Source organism: Caretta caretta, chromosome 18 (assembly GCF_965140235.1).
Source record: "Caretta caretta isolate rCarCar2 chromosome 18, rCarCar1.hap1, whole genome shotgun sequence".
Lineage (NCBI taxonomy): Eukaryota > Metazoa > Chordata > Testudines > Cheloniidae > Caretta > Caretta caretta.
In genome coordinates this window covers 17,649,382-17,670,129 of record NC_134223.1, presented here as the reverse complement: position 1 = coordinate 17,670,129, position 20,748 = coordinate 17,649,382, and the positions used below count along the sequence as shown (strand labels likewise).

Here is a 20,748-nt window from a genome sequence, read left to right as displayed (position 1 = left end):
GTAAAACCCCACCCAGCTCCAATGAAGGGTGCTCTTCAGAGCTCTCAGAACCTTCACTTTTTTCCTCTTCAGCATACAATTTTCCTCTTACCTGTCCAATCTGATTGGCTTTGCCAGTTGTTTACAGCTGTGATCTGCCAGCCTTGTGCTGGAGCCAGGGATGAAAAGAGATGCTGCTGGAGCAAGTCTGCGCCTGCGTCACTGTCAGCAGCTTGCAGCACAATAACACATGTGCTCACTCAGGAAGGAAATGCAGGCAGGGAAGTAAATTGTCTCAATAATTCATGAGCTTTATAGCCCAGTGCAAATTATACCCAGGGTCTGTCATAAAATTCAAGTTCATGTCCCATTATAGTAAAGCTCCTTAATAATATCAAAGTGGTTTATTCATAATGGTATTTATGATCACTGCAATATAATCTTTGGAAAACATTAAGTGATAAACCTGCAACATCCAAAGTAAAGCATCAGTAGACACTGAACGCAGTTGGAGGCAGTGAGAAGACATCCCCGGTCCTGCCTTTGCCTCCTGCACTGCCTTCAAATACCATTTATTCACTATGCAAAATACATTCTCCTTATCAATAATATATGCATTACTATCTAGGAGGGGCTGGCTTTGTGGATTAAGCAGCAGGTCTGAAATACTGAGACTGCCTGGAACTCACATTCTAACGTCAGCAGGTCTGGTCTTCTGAAGCAGGGACCGTCTCTTTGTGTGTTCATTCAGTGCCTAGAACAGTGGGACCCATGTCTGAGATGCTTCCACAATACATAATAATAATAGGGCTCAGCCCTTTATCTTCCCAAGGTAGGGGATTTAGTTTCATATGGTTTATCCTGTGGGTCATTTTCAGAACAGATGTTTAAAGTCAAAGTCCTGTTTGCTTTGATTAAAAATCCCCTGGTATTTTTCATAAAAGCAGGTTTTGTCCTGATTGTGTTGATTGGAGCAATATTTCCTCTCCCACACATCTTCCACAACCTGATGTGCGATTGGTTTGCACTGGTTGTCTGCCTAGCTTCCAGTCCAGAGGTGGCTGCATTTAACAGTGGATGAAATCAGAGTATATTTACATAGTTCAGAAAGAGCTTTGGGAAGAAAGGTTCCCCTAATACTGGGCCAGATCCTCAGTCAGCATAGTACCACTGAAGTTAACATAAATCATCATAGTTACACCAGCTGGGGATCTGGCCTAAGCTCATATTTCAAGCAAATGTATAATTATAGCAAATATTTAGTTTTTCCCAAGTTATCTGCGATCAGATGACAATTTTCTCTATTTTCTTGGTGACTGAAAATTTATTACGAGAATAATTTTGGAATGTTACATGGCCTCTAGCTTGTGCACAAGCATCTGAAATTCAAGGTGAGTTGGCTAGTTTTTAGTGAACGGACTGGTCATGTGGTGGTGTTTCTGAGCCTTTGTTGGCTGAATATGCCTCTTAGGATCACCCTTCCAGTGTGAATCCTTTGCATCTGCAAATTCACAGTTCACTTTCTATCAAAATTCTCTAATAGGTGTGTACAACTGGCTGTTTCTGCAAACAGTCATGCCTATAATCCTGTTCTTTAAAAGACTTCTAAGAAGTCAATGGGCAAGGGGCCCTGACGCAGGTCAAGCAAATTCAATGATTTATTTGAATGGGTATTTGTGACAGTTGGGGTGCACTTGGCTTGATAACAAAATTTTGGATTTCTCCTTTGTGTGAGATGGGAGGGAAAAATGCATCTTTTTTAGAAGGAAAAATGTTGTTTTTTTCTGATTATCGTTGTCGGCTTTTCCTGCAGCTGTATAACCACAGCCTGGGGTAACCTCCCCTCCCTTTCTGCTAAAGCTGCACAAATCAGGCTGTCATCATAAATGAGAGAGACTGGGGCAGATCGCTTCATCATGGGGGCGTGAATAGCAACTCCGATGAGCCAGAAATGAGTGTATTGTAATTGCCAGAACTGATTATATAGTAATTGGACAAATGTGCCATAACTGCTCTGCTTTACGAGCACAGAGATTAAGGAACCTGTTACGCACTGACATCAGAGAAATTGCAGGGCACTGACATGAACAAAACCTACTTAGAGGTTTGCAAGACCTATGTGTTCAGCAATGGCAGAATGCAGGGCTAACCTGAAGTTTGAGAAAGAGCACAGGACTGGGAACAAGGAACTCCTGACAGCTATGACACTGCTGCGCAAGTTACTTGTCCTTTCTGCCTCCGCTTCCCCACGTATAAAATGGGACAATAATATTTACCTACCTACCTGACACAGTGCTGTGAAGAGCTTCTAGGAAGCATAACAAACTCATCAGACCCTCAGAACAAAGCCCACTTACTGCATATGCCTCTTAGAAATGTGTGTATAGATTGTGAGCTTTTTAGGGCAAAGGCTCTCTTTTTGTTTTGTGTCTGTACAGCCCCTATCACAATAGGGTCCTGGCCCTTGACTGGGGCTCCTAGGCAGTTGTGTAATACAAATAACGAATAATAATAGCTGTTGGTTTTCTCTTCCCTTCATGGGGAAACTGAGGCACAAAAATGCTAAAGCCCATGTCTTCAAAAGTAGCCTCTAATACTGGATGCCAATTGATTTCTGTTGGAATTGGCAGGTGCTCAGCACCTCTGAAAATCAGGCTTCTATACACTGTGATATCCCCAAATTAAAGAGTGCTTTTGAAAGTTTGGCCCAAGGTTTATACAGCAAGTTGGTAGTAAAAGCAAGAGTTGAATCCAGGAGTCCTAACTCTCATTTTTCTGCTCTAGCCACTACATAACACTTCCTCATTGGCCCTACTGCTGTAGTGTAGACTATAAATTGGATGAAAGAAAAGGGTTGATAACGTGTCCAAACTTCCAGTCTCCTCTACTGCTTAAATCTGCCCTTACAAGTGGCACAGTACTTGGAAAGCTGTTTCATGAAGCGCAGGAGACAGAGACAAGGAAAAGCTGATCCATTTTGTTTCTCAGATGCCTCCCAAACTTTGTTATACAGTGTTAAGATTACCCAGTGGGAGCTCCTGTTCTTCTAGCATGGGGAGATTTGCATGGGCTTAAATTTAGCCAACCAGCAAATACAAACTTAAGGTATATGCCACGCCAGCAATGCCACCTTAACTCTGACCCTAGGAGCTGGCAATAGCTCCTGCGAATAGATCAGTAAAGGGGGTGTCACAATAAAGAGACATGGGGAAGGTCTACAGGAATATACCATTACTTCTGTTGTGCTCCACAGATTGGAACTGCATCACTTATCTGCACACACTCAACTGTCTTCACTGTTAGAGGTAGATGTACTGAATGGTGGAGGGGATAACTGGAGCTGCTTGGCAGAGCTGTGACTGACGAGAGGTGAATGTGGGCATTGAAGGATCATGTATGCCTCAGTTCTGTAGGTTGTGTCCACAGAGGTGCACAAGGGTATCTTCTTGCCAGGGGACTGACAGCAGGCTGGTGATCGCCAAGGCTTACTAAGGCAGTGTCTCAGGAGGAATCCTCAGGGCCTAGGTGAATGGGAGGCAACATTTAGCAAGTCTGGGGTGTCTTACGGGGAGCGGGCTCAGTGTTTGAGGGTCTGCAGAGTTGAATCAGGCATTGCCACTAGGCCTCCCCCTTCTGTTCACACACTAAACCCTCCCATCGAAGTCTGGTACTGCTTTCCACCCAAGCTATAAGCTAAAGCCCAAGTGTTACTTTTGCTTAGGCTAGTAACCCATCTGCTTTGCAGTGAGGATGGGGACTAACTCACCAGAATGTTGATAGTCATCCAATGCCTTCCCACAGTTCTCTTCATGCAGAAGGACAAACAGTTGCTCTCACAATTCATTGGGAAAAATTCATAGAGAAGCTCAATTTACTGCAGCACAAGGACATCTCAGCGCACATCCTAGGAGTCCTAGGGCCACATGGGAGTTCAGCACCAGTGAGAACACAGTAAGTCGGGCAGGACTTTTCACTGTAGCTGCTCACACCCAGGCTAGGCTAACCCAGATGCCAATTACCTGAGTTAACTTTGCAGAGAGGACATATCCTGAGTGTAAGCACTCACAGCACGCCATTCTCTGAACAGTGCCAGGGTGGGGCTCACACTCAGTGCACGGTCACAGCTCGGGTTCAATGAACACATCATATCACCTTTAGCTGCTTAGGAACTGTGACAACAGCCTACCTGAAAACCCTCTTGCTTCAACAGAGCATTTAGTTTCGTTACAGATGTGCACTGCAGTCTCTTTGGCTTGGCAGTTTACCCACCCCGACCTATAGCTCCAAATGCTGAGGTTAGTAACTTCCAGGAGTTCTTCCCCAAAGGGCAATTGGCACTGTGCACTAGCTGAGCTAGCTGCTAAGTGACTGAGATTACTTCAAGGGTGATTAGAGTTATGACTTGAGTACCAGGTGTGCATAAAAAAAAGTTTAGAACTAGTTGATTTTAAGTTCTGTTTTAAGGGGGCTGTATTTCATGTACCCCTTGTTCAAGTGATCCCAAATTTGGATCACTGAAACTACCGATCACTCCCAAAAGGCACAGCAAATTTCAAGTCAATCTGAGTCAGCAAGTAGACTTTAGAGCACAGAGAATTGTCCACCTTTAAACAGAAAGAGACACTCAACCCTACCTACAGCAGAGCGATAATGACTCAAATGACTCATTCTTACCCACTCTGTACCTGCTTATTTCAGGTTTATTAACCAGTTAGCCACCATTCATGAACAATAGATAGGTATGGAAAAACACATGCAGAGAAGGATACAGAGGATAAAGGGTATGAGACAAACTTTTCCTTTAAAGAAAAAAGAACAAAAATAAAAATCATAGCAATTCAGAATCCTAAATCTCTCACTGATGCCACTTGTGTTTGTAGGGCCTAGAGTCACTGGGAGTAGGATCAGCTCCATATTGCCTATGGATACAGTCCTTTGGGTTTTAGCCAAATTCTAGCTCAGATAATTATGTTCTTTCTACCTACACTCTCAATGCAGGTTCAATCCTGAATAAAGCACAGGACTGGAGGCAAGACTTCTAGGTTCTAGTCTCACCTTTGATGCTTAGCTCAATGCATGAGCTTCAGCTCCATGCCTCCTTTTCCCCAGTTGGGGATGATACTGGCCTTCTCCCCCAAGGCAGGCCTATGGGACTTAATACATTGGTATTTGTAAAGTGCTTTGAAATTCTCAGGTGCAAGGTATTGTGTATGATCAGAGATAGGCCACAGAAAAGAGCTTCTTGTTTGGTCACTTTACAAATATGAAGGGGCTTTTGAAAAGGAATAGATGGCTGGTATAACAAGTCAAGGGCCAGGTCTCATACAAAATCCACCCCTCTTAACATGCGCTCTCCACTCTCAGGAAATACCCATCTGCAAATCCAACCAAAGGACAAGGAATCTTATTTTATAGTGTAAGCAAAGCTGTCTGCTCAGTATTCAGGATTATGACACTGCTAGTCTGCTAAACCCAAGATAGCTTTAGCTGCTGTAAATCTTCTTATGAAAATATTCTCTTGGTCATCAGCCTCTGCCAAGAGGAACAAGTGACAGGCCCCACATTCAGCACCTGTTCCTTCCAGAATCTGCCAGCGCTCCTCAAATGGCCATTGAAATGACAGCTGGATGCCAGTCCCCAGAGAAGAAGCCTCGGAGGCTAATGCCAAATAAAGGGAGTGGTTCAAGAGCAAGTTTATTTAAGTATATTGTCAGGGGGATTGGCACTATTTGATATGAAAAGCCACTAATAAGTTTACTCCTGCTGTTCAGACTGAAATCTGCTGATGCTGCTCCTTGGAGGAGTGTTACAGCTAATGAGGTTCAGCCTTGCACACAGATGGGCTTCAGAGCAGGAGCATGTGTTAATCTGTGTGGGGTTTATTCATTTTTTCCCTTTAATGGAATAGTTATTCAGTGATAATGCAGTTGCCTGAAATGTTACACACAAAGCTAGCCCCAACTGATTGGGTAGGTGGCCACAATGCAGAGAAACTGGGGATCCATACAGAGCAAATGGCAAGTGCTTTGGAAGGAGAGATTCCACTGAATCAAGCAAAGAAGTGATCAATGTCTGAGGGAGGTTTTATTTAGAATGTAAGAGAGAAAAGTAAATGTGCAGCTGAAGGAATGATCCAAACATGAGCCAGCCTCCTGGGAAGATGTGCAGTATCTGCTTTACATGAAGGCTTGGAGTGGGGGGTGGATGATTAAACATTCAATTTAATGTTGAAATTATATTAAATGTCACTATGCTTCTGGGACTGGCTGGCTCAGGGAATTTTGGTAATGGGATATGGAGTCTTTCACTTCTGCCACTGGTTTGAATCCAGGACTGTTTGGAAGACTGTGAAATTACTCAGGTGTCTTGGTCCAAGGGGCCTTTTACACCAGTGTAAGCTCCTGATCCAAAGTCGATGGAAAGACTCCCATTGATTTTAGTGGGCTTTGGATCAGACCTTAAATCAGGAGTAACTCCAAACACTTGCATAATACTATACTGAGGGGAGAATCAGGCATGTGCTTTTTAACAAAATGGGAAAGCAGAAGCTTTTTACTGCTCCAAAAGGCTATAATTATGAGAAAGTGGCAATGTGATCTTCAGTTCCATCCCCCATTGCCTCAGAACAGAAAAGAGGAGCGGTTTGAATCCATGTTCAGAAAGAATGAAACTCCAAGACTTGCCTCTAAGCCTCCTGTGACATCCCAAAGCAGGGGTGCTGGAACAATTTGTACAGTGGGGATGCTGAGAGCCATTGAACCAAACTGTAAACCCTGTATATGATGGAAACCACTTCAAGCCAGGAGGTGCGACAGCACCCCTAGTTCCAGCACCTATGTCCCAAAGTTGCTCAGCACCACCCAGTGGAGTTAGTGTGAACTCCAGCTGCATCTCTCCCATCCACCCCACAAAAAAAGCACAGTGGATGATACCATGGATCTGCGTAGGGTATAATATGAGCTGTCACGATGCTGCCAGCTAGACTCCACTGAGCATAGTTACAGCAGTTGGTGCAGGCAACTTACTCCTGTTTAATCAGAGTAAAATGGACCTAAGCCTGCAGGTGAGGAGCACCTCCCGAGAAGTGCTCTCAGCTACCAGTGACTCTAATAGCAGTAGGGGCTGCTCAGCAGCTTGCAAGTTACGGCCAAGCTCTGGTCCCATTTAAGTCTCTGCTGAGCACATGTCCTCTGAAAATCAGGATCCCTTATGGGATCTTCCCATGGACTTCAATGGGACCAGGATTTAGTCCTTACTGGTATGCTTCCCTCCCCTTCCCTCCCCGCTCCTTCGCAGGCACAGTTCAGGTACAGCTCTCTGGCTCCAGGGAAGTTGCCAATGAAGCCTTCAATGGGTATGTCTACACAGCAACTAGACACCCGGGGCTGGCCCGTACCAGCTGACTTGGGCTCACGGGGCTCAAGCTGCAGGGCTGTTCCATGGCTGTGTAGACTTCCAGGCTCAGGTTGGGGCCCAGGCTCTAGGACAGCGGTTCTCAAACTGTGGGTCGGGATCCCAAAGTGGATTGCGACCCTGTTTTAATGGGGTCACCAGGGCTGGCTTAGACTTACTGGGGCCTGGGGCTGAAGCCCGAGCCCCACTCCCTGGAGCCGAAGCCTGAGGGTGTCAGCCCTGGGCAACAGGGCTCAGGTTACAGGTTCCCTGCCTGGGGCTGAAGCCTTTGGGTTTCGCCTCTCCTGCCCCATCCCAGGCTTTGCCTTCCCCTGTCTCCCCACGGCAGGCTCAGGTTTCAGTCCCCCGCTCCTAGGATTGTATAGGGTAACCAGATGAAACGGACAAGATATTGGGACACATGGGGGAAGCGGAGAAAAAAAGAAAGCGGCTGGAGCGGAGTTGCCAAAGTAACAACAACAACAACAACAAAACCAGCTGGAACGGCCAAAACCGTAATATCGGGACAAATGGCGTCCCGCCGTGCATCAGTCGGGACGCGGGACAAAGAACTAAAAATCGAGACAGTCCCGATTTTATCAGGACATCTGGTCACCTTAGGGTTGTATAGTACTTTTTGTTGTCAGAAGGGGGTTGCAGTTCAATGAAGTTTAAGAACCCCTGCTCTAGGACCCCGTGAGATGGGAGGGTCCCAGAGCTTGGGCTTCTGCCCAAGCCCACAAGTCTACACAGCAATGAAACAGCCCTACAGCCCGAGTCAGTTGGCAAAGGCCAGCCGCGGGTGTCTAGTTGCTATGTAGACATACCCAAAGTTACAAAAACCCAAGTCTTCCTCTGCAGTAATTCATGGCAATAGACTTGTTTTAATCCAACAGCTCTGTGCAAATACAGTATTGCGAACCCCAAGTGTTTCATGTGATTGGCTTATGTCATGAAAATTTTAAAAATAAATAAGTCCAAGGTTTTTGTGAGGTCATGCTTTCAAGCTTTTCTCAGCAACCTTGAAGGCTAAAAACCTAAGGGTCTTCACTTTAATTTAAAAAAACACAACTTGGAGATTCTCAAATGACCACAGAACTCCAGGAGCTGGAGCTTTAAGACAGAAATAAATACGAAAATTGGTGAGAAAATCAGAGTTGACAACATTGGTGAGTGGAACACACATAAAACCTGCTCCCTTAAATTAAATATAAATAAAAATATTTGGCATACATTCATTTTTCAGATTCTTGCACTCAGCTCTCCCTTGATTCTGCTTCTAATCATCCTTATCTGCTGGAAACATCCTTGCTCCCTGAGCCTTTTGCTAATTTTTTTTTGTAAATGTCTCAGGCTCCTTAGTTTGCCTGCAACTAAGCTTCAAACTGTGAGTAAAGCTGTTGAATCAGATTGAGAGTGGATTATGAAACAGCAAGTATTTTAGGGGAATTATGCTCTATAAAAATGGAGAAGGCAATAAATGCTTTATGGAATACTAAATCTTAAAATCAAATCCAGTGCACAAAAGGCTGGTCTGTGGTGCATCAAAACACCACTGGGAAAAGTTTCAGATTCTCCCTTATTCCTTACTGAGCTCTTACTGTGTGGCATAAAAAAATTTCAATTAAATTTTACCAGACAATCGTTATATGAATACTAAGATATAAAATGCAAGAGCTCATGACAAGTAGAGTTTGACTTTCTGAGGAAAGACTGGTCATTAAGGACAGGGGAAATGAGAGGTCTTTTGTGAGATATTTTGCATCTTTTGGAGAATACAAATGCTTATTAGTTAACGTGTTTCAGGTACTTAGAGGAAGGGTGGAAAAGCTTCCTGTTTCAAAGTCAGCAGTACAGTGGTTCAGCATTGCAGCACTTCCTTTTTTTCCTTCAGGGTGTGTGTGTGTTTTTGTTTTGTCTTGTTTTGTTTTTCAAATACATTGAGCTTTCCAATAGCCTATAGATGAAAAAAGAAATAATAGGCTGATGATAGGCGGACACACAGCCCAATATATACTCAGATGGCAGGCAGTCTGCCAATGGGCACAGGCCACTTCCTCTCCACAAGAGAAGAAGGATTGTCCAGTGCTTAGGACGTTAACCTGGGAGACTCAGCCTCAATTCCCGGACTTCCTGCATGACTTTGGGCAAGTCACTTAGTCTCTCTGTGCCTCAATTCCTCATCTGTGCCATGAGGGAGGGGCAGGAGGTTGTGCCTCACAGAAAGGTTGTGAGGATAAATACAGTAAAGATTGTGAGGTGCTCAGATATTACAATAATGGGGGGTGATGTGAGCCCTTTAATATACAGAGAGGCTGATGAGAACACATCAGGCCTGACTGACCAGCACCTTGCACTTTGTGTTGTCACTTACAGCTTTGCAAAGTGGATATGAAATGCTACCATTCAAGTAAGTGAGTGGAGGATTCGGCATGAGCAGTGTTCGGTATTTGCTTTGTGAGGAATTGGAGGCTCCCTGTACTACAGTAGATCTGGTGTAAGTTCCTGATCTTCAGGCCATCAAAAGGCTGAAGAGTCTCAGGGATAGGGGAATACTCTGAATAAAACGCAGCTCTGGGATGCACCAAGCCATCCCCACTTTTTGTGCTTGCAAAAATCCCTGCAGGGCTTTTGCAAGTTAACTTCTAAGCAAATTGGTTACTGAAAACCATTTTTAGAAGGCTTGTAGAGGACAGGATTGAATTAGGGAAGACAAGGAGAGGCAGTCATAAGATCTAAGTTGTGATATTATTCGGAATCAGGGAGCAGAATTGAAAGAAGTGGGGTGGAGGGAGAACAGCGGGGGAGGGTAAGGACATCCAAAGCAGCAGTAAAGCTTATCAGAACATCTGGTTAATACCACTAGTTGTACAGAGAATGGAGAGACCCAAACAAATGTAAACAACTTGTGAGGATGAGTAACAGCCCCCAGAATCCAGGTGTCTAACCCCCTTATCACACAACATAGTAACTACAGGAAGAGGAAAGAAGCTGAGGGGAGAGAAGTTCAAAGGCAGGCCCAGGAGCAGTGGCAACTTGCCTAACCAGATGGCTCGTATTTTGTGATAGCAGCTGATCAAGTGAAACTGCTGACATTTTGGGGCTTGAATCTCCTGAGATTCAGCCTAAAATCTGATCTAGACTCTAGACTAATGCAGATCTGGATCCAAACACCACTCCTCACTCAACCTGTGTATCCTGTTTATCTGTCTTTTTCTGAGGGCTCTCAGCCCTTGCTCTGTGATATATAATCTACTGGACTGCTCAGTAGCCTCTGCGACTAGTGCTCCACCCTGCCGCATGGGAGTTCAGTCTATCTAGCTGGTGCTGGGGGCTCTACAGATCTGTTCAGGCCCTTGGGATAGGAAGTGCTGCTGTTTGCACTGCAGCAGCTCCTCCAGAACATGTGTCCCAAGTTGGAAAGACAGTTGCCACAAAACAAGCGGAGAGGGAAGGGGCAAAGCCCAGGGGAATTTTCAGAACTCTGAGAAACAGGTAGAAGATAGTTGTGTAGCTATGAAGGCCACAACAGCTCCTTTTATTGACACTAGACTAGCAGCATTAGTGCTACTAGCCAGCCAGAAGGCCCTAAAAATAAATAAGCCATGCACAGACTTGAGAACAACCCTTCCTTGTATAAAGAAAAGGAGGACTTGTGGCACCTTAGAGACTAACCAATTTATTTGAGCATGAGCTTTCGTGAGCTACAGCTCACTTCATCGGATGCATACCGTGGAAACTGCAGCAGACTTTATATACATACAGAGATCATAAAACAATACCTCTCCCACCCCACTGTCCTGCTGGTAATAGCTTATCTAAAGTGATCATCAAGTTGGGCCATTTCCAGCACAAATCCAGGTTTTCTCACCCTCCACCCCCCCACACACGAACTCACTCTCCTGCTGGTAATAGCCCATCCAAAGTGACAACTCTCTACACAATGTGCATGATAATCAAGGTGGGCCATTTCCTGCACAAATCCAGGTTCTCTCACCCCCTCACCCCCCTCCAAAAAACACACATACAAACTCACTATCCTGCTGGTAATAGCTCATCCAAAGTGACTATTACCAGCAGGACAGTGGGGTGGGAGGAGGTATTGTTTTATGATCTCTGTATGTATATAAAGTCTGCTGCAGTTTCCACGGTATGCATCCGATGAAGTGAGCTGTAGCTCATGAAAGCTCATGCTCAAATAAATTGGTTAGTCTCTAAGGTGCCACAAGTACTCCTTTTCTTTTTGCGAATACAGACTAACACGGCTGTTACTCTGAAACCTTCCTTGTATATACACAACCACTGTTATCCTATTGTTCTTCCACAAGATGGCATCAGTGTGCCTAAGTGTGAAAGCAGAGCTACACCCGTTCAGTTGCTATCCTGAGAAGTGATTTATTTAATGAAGTATTTTGAAGGGTATTGTGAAATTTCTGCCCGACAGAGGACCTCCAGAAAGCTGCATTCTTCCTCTTGCCTCCACCCCACCTTAGTAATGCTTTCATTACAAGGGAATCTGCATCCCTGAAGGTGAAAAGCAGCTGAGCAAGAGCCCCCAGTCTGTACTGTGAGATAAACACCCTGCCTTCGAGAGAGACAGCCACACTAGGGCAAACTAGAGAGGAACGGATGTCTCTTTACAACACAGCTCATGCTCAGTTATCCAAATGGCATGGGGGGCGAAGACACCGAATGCTTTGTGTGGGTAATCTAGGGGATTTTCAGAGTAAGTGATGGTAGCAGGGGACATGATGGTGGGGGTTGGGGGGGGGAAGAGAGTTGAGCATAAACGAGGTTTGGCTAGTCAGGGTTGCTCCATGTGGTAATTAGGGGGAAGACTTGGTTTGCCCCATTTTGAACAGTCTCAAAAAGGTTTTGGTGCAAAAACATCATTGGATTCACGTTCTGCATAAGGAAGAGTGTGAAAAGGGGAGTAGAGAGAGAAACAGCTAGAGATAAACGAAGGGTGAGAGAGAGAGAAAAACACCAATGAAAAAATATCTGCATGAATTTGTGACTACTCCCTCACTCCCAGACTGACTGTGAGGAGGTAAATATTACCACCCCCCTTTAGAAAGGGCTAAACCAAGTCAGAGATGTACAATGACCCACCTAAAGGTCCAGAGCCAGTTACTCCTGTAGGAATTCTGCACCAAAATATTAAAAATTCTGCAACAAAAAATTAAAAATTCTGCACACAATATTTTAAAATTCTGCATATTTTATTTGTCAAAATAATGCAACATAATCATGCCAGTCTCAATTATTTTGGTAATTTATTTAAACTACAATACAATGGATGGGGAATGGGGTGGGGGAGAAAATCCCCAACCCCCTTTTGTCTAACAGGAATGTAGCTAGGTTTGAACCTTTATTTCTAGTTATGGTCTAGATAACACTTAGTCCTGCCATGAGTACACAGGACTGGACTAGATGACCTCTTGAGGTCCCTTCCAGTCCTTTGATTCTATGATTAGCCAACAAATATATGCAGCCATATGCTCAGTGTTACATCATAGGCAACTGAAGAGCAAGTGAGGACTGGGGAATCAAACTCACAATGTATACTGGCTACTGACCATCTCCAGAAAGGTCAGTATCAAACAGTTCATGGAGCACATTTTGATAGAAATTTTTTTCAGTCAAAAAATTTAGACCAGTTCTAATCACGAAAGCACCATAAGCATTTATAAGGCCATACTGTCCTTTACACCACTTTGGCAATGTAAAGGAGCCTTAACACTTTTACACCTGTTTTATACTCCTGGAGGAATTCACAAAGACAATGGGAACAATTCATTAAACAGGCAGGCTGCTACATTCTTCTCTGCCCCATGTCTACCTCCTCAGAAACATCCCAAAGTCCTGCCTCTCCATGCCAAGCGTGCTGCAATAGCAAACAAGAGGGATAGTCTCTCTCTCTCTCTTTCTCTCTCTCTCTCTCTCTCTCTCACTCACTCACTCACTCAAACACAACTGCCCAGGCCCTGCCACCCCATCCTAGTGGTGATTTATGTCTCTACCGGCTGCTCCAAGCACCTGAACCAACTTGCCTGTGCTGCTAGGGAGGGGCACATGATCGCTCTTGCGGGCTTCCCTTTGTTTCCCCATCAGAAGTCATTTTTCTGCAGGGAAGCAAAGAAATCTGTGGGGGACATGAGTAGCCAGTCAAGGGCAGGGCTTGAATCCAGGGCCCTCAACTCCCAGCTCTTCACTGTAGTCATATCCACTTGGTCCTGTAATGGACTGAAGCAGTCTGGCAAGCATGTAGCTTTCTTCAAACAATAGGGGTCTAAACAGGGCATTAAATGAAGTCAGAGTGTTTTGTATGAGAGAGAAGGTTGAATGCATACCTCTTGCTTACCTTTAAATTTCATATGTAGATTGTAGAAGAGTGACTCACTGGACAACATGCCCCCCAAGACTGGGCATTAGCAAGCTCTCTTCATCTGATGCCCTGCCACCAACCACTCCATCCTTACAATGGTCTGCTTCATCTCGTGCCTTGCCCTTCAGCCAGACTTCTTTAAAGTCTCAATCCTGATGGGGTATCGAGGTCCCATATAACCAGTGTCCCATACAAATCTAATTACCAACACAGTATCTTCACCCATCCTGGGCTCCTCTGCAGTCCCACTCTACTCTCAGGTTCCCAGGCATCCCCCAACAGAAGACAGAAAACCACAAACAAAAAAAGTCCAACTAAAGCAACCTCCACTCATCCTGGCTTGAGCATTTGTCCCTCTTAAGTTTCCCTGCTGTTCCATTCCTCAACTGAACACCAACACTCAGGGCTGCCTCCCCTGCAGTCTTGCCATGACAGGAGCTAACTCTCTCCCTGTGGCTTTCACCAGTTCTCCTTCCACCTGATTCCTATCAGCCCCTTCCAAGAGCAAGAACATCCAACCTTCTTTCTCACATCCCCTCCTTCCCAGCTGAATTCTCTCTCTCTCTCTCTCTCTGTAGGCCTTATGACCCTTATCCAGCTATGTCCGACAACTGCTATTAAGCCACCCATTTGGGATCAGCTGGGGGACAGCTGCTGCATCATGAGGGAAGCTGAGCCCGACTCCCCTTTAAGGGCCAGCCAGACTTTGACAAGATTCATATAAAGAAGTCGTTTTTTCACTTACCAGAATAAATACAAAGACAAGCTGTGTTGTTCCACTAGCAAAAGTGTTCCACCTCAGAGCTGGCTGCAGTGTAATGGTGTTATTACATAACACGCACATGGCCAAATCCGGTTTGATCCACGCATGTGATTTGCCCCATCTGAAGCCAGTGGGTGATGTGAGGAAGGGCATGTCCACACTACAAGTGTTACAGTGGCACAGCTACTGCAGTGCCGCTGTGGTATAGATGCTCGCTACAGCGATGAATGGGTTTTTTCCATTGGTGTAGTAAATGAACCCCTTGAGAGGCAGCAGCTAGGTAGATAGAAGAATTCTTCTGTCAACTTAATGATGTCTATGCTGGGGATTAGGTCGGCTTAACTACATCTCTCAGGGGTATGAATTTTTCACATCTGTGAGTGATGTAGCTAGGTTGACCTAAGTTTGAGGCGTAGACCAGGCCTCAGACAAGCACAGTTGGCCAACACACTGTAAAGTGTTCTGAAAGAAAGAAAGAAAGAAAGAAAGAAAGAAAGAAAGAAAGAAAGAAAGAAAGAAAGAAAGAAGCTGTAGGAGTGGTGTAGACAATAAGCCACATTCTGATCTCCTTTACACTAGTGTAGTGTAAATAAATCTTAAGTAAACTCCCCTGACTGTAATGTGGGCAGACTAAAGAAGTACTTTCCCTGCTCTGATGAAGCCACCAATCCAAGTTCCTCACCATTCAGTTTAGTCTCTTTCTTGGCCCATAGATGCTAGCCAAATCCCAGATAGAACATCTGCCTCTCCCCTTAGTCATCTCCCTTTTCCAAGAGGCCAATTTGTTGCTTAGAACTCAGTGAGCATCTCTGTGTTTATTATAAACATGGCCCAGCCTAGGAAATCTCTGTCTGATAATGTTGCACTCAGCTGCTTGCCTGGGTCTCTACCCCACTTCCTCTTTTCACATGTATTGGCACCATCTGAGAGCAAGTGCAAATTTAACATCTGTAATGGAGGGATGGCAAGTTGCATTTCTCAATAGAGACTTTGGGGTATCATCAAATGTTCCCATGTTGAAGAAGCAGCTGCCAGTGGCTGTTGAATATTAGTATCCTTGATCTGTCCACAGCTCCACACCTTAGAGCTTGTCTACACTAGAAATTACTTCAGCATAATTTAAGTCGCTCACAGGTGTGAATAAGCCCCCCCATGAGCGACGTACGTTATCACAACCTAGGTGCTGGTGCAGACAGCACTATATCGGCAGGAGAGCTTCTCCCGCCAACACAGCTATGGCCGCTCGCGTAGGCTGAGTGCGTCTGTACTAGAAATGCTACCGGAGCACAGCTGCATTGGTGTGGTGGTCTGAGAACCCAGTCGCAACTTCTTTTCTGCTCCTCAGACAGCTGCAACAATGTGTTTCCCCAGATTCTGGAAGGGCACCATTAGAGTCTTCTCTTTGCTTCACATAGCTTCATCTATTCCCTCTTAGTGTTGCTCACAGCTCTCTTTCTGGGGTTCTTCAGCCCTCCTTGACTGGCCTTATAGGTATCGTGGTTTTCTTCTATTATAAGTACTAACCATCTATGATAACACAAAAGTGGCTTGTTTTTAGAGTTCCCAAAGCACCCAGAAACATTAGGGTTGCCAACTTTCTAATTGCACAAAACCGAACACCCCTCTCCCACCCCCTGCCTGAGGCCCCGCCCCCACTCGCTCCATCCCCTCTCCCTCTGTCGCTCGCTCTCTCCCACCCTCACTCACTTTCACCAGGCTGGGGCAGAGGGTTGGAGTGTGGAAGGAGGGTGAGGGCTCTGGCTGGGGGTGAGAACTCTGGTGGGGCCGGGGATGAGGAGTTTGGGGTGCAGCAGAGGGCTCAGGGCTGGGGCAGGGGGTTGGGGTGTGTGTGTATGGGGGGGTGCAGGCTCCGGAAGGGAGTTTAGGTGCAGGAGGGGACTCCAGGCTGGGGCAGGGGTTGGAGTGCAGGAGGAGGGTGAGGGCTCCGGCTGGGGGTGCAGGCTCTGGGGTGGGGCCGGGGTTGAAGGGTTTGGGGTGTAGGTGAGGGCTCTGGGCTGGGGCAGGGGGTTGGGGTGCGGGGGGGTGAGGGTTCTGGCTGGGGGTGTGGGCTCTAGGGTGGGGCCTGGGATGAGGGGTTTGGGGTGCAGGAGGGGGCTCAGGGCTGAGGGAGGGGGTTGGGGTGTGGGCAGGGTGCGGGCTCCGGGAGGGAGTTTGGGTGCACGAAGGGATTCTCCGGGCTGGGGCAGGGTTTTGGGGTGTGGGGTCCCTGCAGCTCTTACTGCAGCACCCAGAAAGCAGCTGCCAGGTCCCTGCAGCCCCTAGGCGCATCAGTGGCCAGGGAGGCTCCACGCGCTGCTCTTGCACCTGCAGGCGCTGCCCCTGCAGTGCCCATTGATCATGGTTCCCAGTCAATGGGAGCAGTGGAGCAACACTCAGGATGGGGCAGCGGGCGGTGCCTCCCTGGCCACCCATGCACCTAGAGGCCGCAGAGACCTGGTGGCCGCTTCTGGGAGCTGCGTTGAACCAAGGCAGGTAGGGAGCCTGCTTTTGCCCCGGGCCACTGCTGCACCACCGACCAGACTTTTAATGGCCCAGTCGGCATTGCCAACCAGAGCTGCCAGGGTCCCTTTTCGACCAGACGTTCCAGAAAAGGGACACCTGGCAAGCCTGTGAAACATACAATAGCTGAATCTAGTTTCACGGCCAGACCATGCTTGCACTCACTTCAGTGAAGCTGCCCACTTCAGCAGCCTTGGAGCACAATAATCATAGAGTCATAGGACTGAAGGGACCTCGAGAGGTCACCTAGTCCAGTCCCCTGCACTCATGGCAGGACTAAGTATTATCTAGATCATCCCTGACAGGTGTTTGTCTAACCTACTCTTAAAAATCTCCAATGATGGAGATTCCACAACCTCCCTAGACAATTTATTCCAGTGCTTAACCGCCATGACAGTTAGGAAGTTTTTCCTAATGTCCAACCTAAACCGCCCTTGCTGCAGTTTAAGCCCATTGTTTCTTCTCCTATCCTCGGAGGTTAAGAATGCTTTCATCTTGCATATATTCTTTGTTTACTGCTGATGTTAGTAGCAGAACCCATTACTAAACATGCATTCCTGCTCATGGATATAGATCTCAGCCACAAAATGCCAACAGACACTGGTGCTCATTCTCTCATGAGACGGGCAGGAGGAAGAGACTCCAATCCCAGGAAAGCTTTTCCAGTCAGACTAGGAACTTTCTGCTGACTCACATACACACATCAAACAACAAGAAAAGGAGGACTTGTGGCACCTTAGAGACTAACACATTTATTTGAGCATAAGCTTTCGTGAGCTACAGCTCACTTCATCGGATGCATGCAGTGGAAAATACAGTGGGGAGATTTTATATACACAGAGAACATGAAACAATGGGTGCAAGCAGCCTTAAGAACTATCTAATCTCCACAACTGTGTCTGTACACGGCTGTAGTGCTCTGAGATCGTGAAATTCAGTGGAGTTGGGTCATGTGAAATATGGGAAGGAAAGAAGGAAATATCTGCTCTGTTATTTTTCATTGTAAAGTACATGGTGGACTGTACTGCAGATGGAGGGGGAGAAAGTGGCTAAATTCATTCAGTTTGATCATTTTTACAATTGTGACCTTTCACTCTGTTTTAACCCCATATTTGCTTCTTGCGATATCAGGTGAAGTTCTTTGTAGCAGGATATAACATGAAACTCCAAGGGCCAAAGACTCTTTATTTTCATTTTTCTTGATGCAAAAAACCCTACTCTCAGCACAAATACACCATTAGGGTGAAATTCACTCTGTGCAAGGAGCCAAAGCCTGTGCACCACTTAAGCCTCACTTAAGCCCTCAAAATTTTGTGCTTCAGTGATACACAGTCTTTTTGCTGGCTTTCTCCACACAAATGGATTTTGGTCCCTAAGAAATCAGGGAAATTTTCATATCAGATTCCAAGCCCAGCTTCTTCTCTACTGCCACCTGCCTGTTCAATATTTTAAAACTTTGCATTTCCACAATGTCATCCATCTGAGTATTTCTAAACACTTTATGAACACTAATTCATAACAAACCTCCTATACCTCATGAATCAGTTGTTTATCCTAACTGTACAAATGGGAGATAGAGTGACAAAGGACTTAAGTAATTTACTCACTGTCACAAGTATATCCGTGACAAAGCTGGGAAAATGGCTCCAAACTCATGACTCCCAGTCCCATGCTCTAATGACTGGACTACACTTCCTTCCCTACAAGAGACTTTTTCATTACATAACTGTGGACAGTGTCACACACTGTTATTTATTATGTGTTGTCCGTGGCACTGTCAGGTAGAAATTAAGACTGCCCTGATGAGCTTACACTCTAAAAAATAGAACCAGAAGACAAAACATCCCAGGAGAAGACATTACTATTAACAGGAAGGATGTTGCAGTTAAGACCCTATCTTGGCACTCAGCGTACCTGCGTTCAATTCTGAGCTCTTCCACAAGCTATTTGTGTAACCTTATGGCAAATCACTTCCCTTCTCCATGCCTCTGTTCTCCAGCTGTAAAATGGGGATAATAGTATCTCATTTCTCTTGCCCTTTGACTGTCTTGTCTATTTAGACAGTAGGTGATTTGGAGCAAAGGCAGTTTCTCACTGTGTGTCTGTACAGAGCCTAGAATATTGGGTCCTGATCCCTGCTGGGGCCTCTAGATGTTACTGTAATGCAAAAATTAATAAGTTAGAATATCTTTGGTTTGATTGAATGAGTCTTTCGTGCTTTATTCCCTTTCCATTCCCCCAGCTAAAATGCTTTGTTGAGGAACTTTTCAATTAAAGTTTCATTGCCACCTATTTATCAACTAGAGTGATATAATGCTCTTAGAGAGTATATCCTATAACTCACAGGTCTGGTTTAACTGTGGTATTCTGTGGTATTTCTATTGAACATGGTGGTGTAATAAACAGCTGTGGAAAGTGGTCTATGGGAAATGTGACATGAGACAGATAATTAATCACACTGTTTACCTTCACAAACAGAGCTGCTCAATTCTGTGCTTTGCCGGTGCTATCTATGCAATATTTTTTATTGCACCATTAAGGTTGACATTGCATCAGCTCATACAGTGAGAGTTCAACACAGCCTTGTGATTTCAGGAGCTGGTTCAGAGTGTTGCTAATTTGTGTCCCTCTGGTGAGAGGCCTTGCAAGAGGAAACAGACAAAGGGTGGGGAGATGAGAGAGAGAGAGACTTCCACTTCTGCTGTTTCATCATTCAGAAATGAATGAAACATTTGAAAATAGGAAAAGCAAATGCATATGAGCTACAAAGCACTTTGCAATGCTTCTGGGTGGAAGGTGCTATATAAATATCCCTTGTGAAAGCGATTGGATTTTTGATGGGTCCAAGAAATTGCTTGGAGTAACAAAAGCGAATAGGTTTCAGAGGAACAGCCGTGTTAGTCTGTATTCGCAAAAAGAAAAGGAGTACTTGTGGCACCTTAGAGACTAACCAATTTATTTGAGCATGAGCTTTCGTGAGCCACAGCTCACTTCATCAGATGTTTACCGTGGAAACTGCAGCAGACTTTATATACACACAGAAATCATGAAACAATACCTCCTCCCACCCCACTGTCCTGCTGGTAATAGCTTATCTAAAGTGATCAACAGGTGGGCCATTTCCAGCACAAATCCAGGTTTTCTCACCCTCCACCCCCCCACACAAATTCACTCTCCTGCTGGTGCTAGCCCATCCAAAGTGACAACTCTTTACATAATCAAGTCGGGCTATTTCCTGCATAGATCAAGGTTTTCTCACATCCCCCCCACCCCCATACACACACAAACTCACTCTCCTGCTGGTAATAGCTCATCTAAACTGACCACTCTCCAGGTTTAAATCCAAGTTAAACCAGAACATCTGGGGGGGGGGGGGGGGTAGGAAAAAACAAGAGGAAACAGGCTACCTTGCATAATGACTTAGCCACTCCCAGTCTCTATTTAAGCCTAAATTAATAGTATCCAATTTGCAAATGAATTCCAATTCAGCAGTTTCTCGCTGGAGTCTGGATTTGAAGTTTTTTTGTTTTAAGATAGCGACTTTCATGTCTGTGATTGCGTGACCAGAGAGATTGAAGTGTTCTCCGACTGGTTTATGAATGTTATAATTCTTGACATCTGATTTGTGTCCATTTATTCTTTTACGTAGAGACTGTCCAGTTTGACCAATGTACATGGCAGAGGGGCATTGCTGGCACATGATGGC

The 20,748-nt window shown here is 45.4% G+C and overlaps 1 protein-coding gene across 3 annotated transcripts in view; it reads right to left on the bottom strand.

Moving 5' to 3' along the window:
* Window positions 1–20,748, bottom strand: part of CALML6 (calmodulin like 6) — a 64,821-nt gene that overhangs the window by 18,432 nt on the left and 25,641 nt on the right. The window contains exon 1 of one of the 3 annotated variants that reach the window (XM_048824774.2): window positions 92–206. The exons of the other annotated variants lie outside the window; for them this stretch is intronic. The gene's annotated coding sequence lies outside the window, so the exon portion shown is untranslated. Of the gene's footprint in view, window positions 1–91; window positions 207–20,748 lie in introns of those variants that run through there. 3 annotated transcript variants of the gene reach the window in all.